The sequence below is a fragment of the Elephantulus edwardii genome, unplaced genomic scaffold, assembly GCF_000299155.1.
Source record: "Elephantulus edwardii isolate Elephantulus edwardi_28Jun2011 unplaced genomic scaffold, EleEdw1.0 scaffold02622, whole genome shotgun sequence".
Taxonomy (NCBI): domain Eukaryota; kingdom Metazoa; phylum Chordata; class Mammalia; order Macroscelidea; family Macroscelididae; genus Elephantulus; species Elephantulus edwardii.
Window position 1 is genome coordinate 3,986 of NW_006402372.1, and position 3,041 is coordinate 7,026.

At 41.4% G+C, this 3,041-nt stretch overlaps 1 pseudogene; it reads left to right on the forward strand.

Moving 5' to 3' along the window:
• Positions 1 to 1,387: 1,387 nt before the first annotated feature.
• On the forward strand, positions 1,388 to 2,444 carry LOC102844353 (annotated as a pseudogene).
• The last annotated feature ends 597 nt before the right edge of the window (positions 2,445 to 3,041 follow it).

Genomic DNA, 3,041 nt, shown 5'->3' on the forward strand with positions numbered 1-3,041 from the left:
AGATGATATCTCATAGTTGTTTTGATTTGCATTTCTCAGAGCTAGGGATTTTGAACATTTCTTCATGTGTTTGTTTGCCATCCGAAAATCTTCTTTGGTGAATTGTCTGTTCATATCCTGTGACCATTTTTCAATTGGGTTATTTACCTTTATCTTGTTGTGGTGCTCGAGTATTTTATAAATTCTAGATATAACTCCCTTGTCTGACATGTCATTACCAAGGAACTCATGAAATATTATGCAAAGTGAATGGATGACCCTAGAGGACATTATGCTGAGTGAAATATCTCAGTGACAAAAGGACAAATATTGCATAGGGCCACTGTTGTAAAACAGAACTGACATCGAGGTTGAGGGAAGACAGAGAAGGAGGGGAGGAATGATGTATACTGCCTTGAAACAGATGAAGGAGAAAATTGTTTAAAGGGGATATATGATTGGGTTTTAGTGTCATTACAGGAGTCCACAATGAAGGCTGCACAGTGGAGCAGACTTGGGGGGAGGGTTTGCATAACAATGAAAGAGTTTTACTTTTCCAGGAGAAGAGTGAATTGGGGGAGGGGTTGGTAGGGAGAAAAGTGCAACAATGAATGACTGGAAACCCTAAATCTCTGTAAACTTTCATTAAAATTAATAAAAAAATAGGAATATGCTTTCTATATCTAGTAATTCATTCATATCTTTTGTGCCTCTTACATTCCTTCCTTTTCAATTTAAAAAAAATAGGAAGAAAGGAAACTAGATTGTTTATTGGTTGTAGTGACCATGCTTCAGAATGAAGAGGAGGCAGACATAAGTAGAATAGGTCAGATGGTGAGAGCCATCAGGACATAGAGCAAGGAAGGAAGCAGGCAGCCTGATGAGGCTAGAACAGCATGCACTCTTAACCCCACATTACCAAGTCTATTTCGTTTGTTCCTGTGGCTCTGTCCCTGACTTTCCTGGATATCTAAAGCAGTGGTTAACTTTACTTTGTCCACAGTGGAAGACTATCATACTCCAGAAACTCTCTAAAGTTATAAAAAAATTCAGAGACAAAGGATAATTAGTAGTAAGTTATTAGTAATGACATTGGTATTGCTATTTTTAAGCCATGTTAGATATATAATAAAGCAATAAGAAATTATTAGCATTACTTTCAGGAATCAACACATTCATCATATAAAAGTATAGGTTAAGAGAAGAGCTCCTCCCGGTGACGAGGTCAACGTTGACAGCACTTTATACTGAGACACGCCATTGCTTCTACCAGAAGAGTCTGAAGACAGTGCAGCTATACTACTGCTGACAGCAGAAGGAAGAGCATCTCAAGACCTGCTTTGTGCTGTGATCCTGCTTTTGTCTCTGCTACTAAAACTTGGGTCAGCTGCCCCTCACACAAGTCAGCATGCCTGATGAAAGGGAGACCCACCTATCCCTTCCTGAGCAAGAGCTCTATAGTGAGGATGAGGACGCAGACGAAAAATTGTTCCTTGAGCCCGAGGAGGACATCTCCTATTCTTCCCCCTCCCCTTCTCCTCCCCCTTCGCCCCCCTCATCAGTGTTTTGCAGCACTGAGGAAAATACTGCAGGGATACCCAGTACTCCTCAGGGCCCTGTAGCCGAGAATGCCTCAGTCAGTGCTATGATAGGTACACCAGAAAACAAAAATATCAGCAGCCCAGGAGATGAAGTTATTGCAGCCATCCCACAGTTACCACCAGATGCTGCGTATTTACCACGAACCCCTATAGATGAGAAGGTGGCTATGCTGGTAAATTATCTGCTATTCAAATACCAAACAAAAGAGCTGGTGACCAAGAAAGATATGGTGAATGCTATCATTAAGGAGTATGAAGAAAATTTCTCTGAGATCATTCTGAGGGCCTCTGTGCGAATAGAGATGGTGTTCAGTCTTGATGTCTTGGGAGTGGATCCCGTCAGCCAGTGTTATGTGCTCCGCATCAAGCTAGATATCACCTATGATGATGGCTTGTCAAGTGAAACGGAAGGCATGCCCAAGACCGGCCTCCTGATTCTTGTCTCGGGTGTGATATTCATACAGGGCAACAGAGCCACTGAAGAAGAAATCTGGCAAGTGCTGAATATGATAGGCATATACTCTGGAATGAGCCACTTGATCTTTGAAGATCCCAGGAGGTTGATTATCAACGATTTTGTCCAAGAGAATTACCTGGTGTACCACCAGCTTCCTGATTATGACCCTCCACGTTATGAATTTGTATGGGGTCCAAGAGCCAAAGCAGAAGTCAGTAAAATGAAGCTGCTTGTATTTCTGTCCAGAGTTCATGGAGTTGATCCCACTTTTTTCCAATCGCAGTAGTGAGGCTGTGAAAGAGGAGGAAGACAGAGGCCATGCTAGTGCTTCAACCAGCTCAGGTGCCTCTTCCTCCACGGCCACCGGGAGTTCCTGTGCCACCTTTAGCCGCTGCTTCCACCCCTAATGAGATCAAGGCAATTGAGAACCAGTATGCTGCCACCATATTTTCATTTCCGTTCAGCAGCATATCTGAAGCTTCTATGAAGAGATGAAAGAACCACTTAATGGAAGCAGCTTGAATACTTGAGTTACTTTATAGTGCACAATCCCTGTTAGTCTACATCCAGTGTTATCTGCACAAAAATAAATTTTACTGTTTTATGATTTAAAAAAAAAGTATAGGTTAAAAAGTTAAGTAAAACACCATAGTCTGAAATTTAAATTGACAATACCAATATGAGCTCAGGACATTCTTTTTCCTCTTTAGACATAAAAAGAAAAATACATGTATCTCCTAACTATACCATTTTAAAGTCTAGACATAATCATAAAAACACTGGGCACTCATACTCATACTGTGTTGAAATACTTAAGACAACTCTTGTTATTTATGACAATCCATAAACAAGACAACTCATTGCTGTCCAGTCAGAGCTGACTCATAGCTGAAACTCCAGCAGATCTTTGTTGTTGTTGTTGTTGTTATGTGCCGTTGAGTCGCCTGCGACTCATAGCGACCCTATATACAACAGCCCTAAACTCCGCTCTGTCCTGTGCCAAT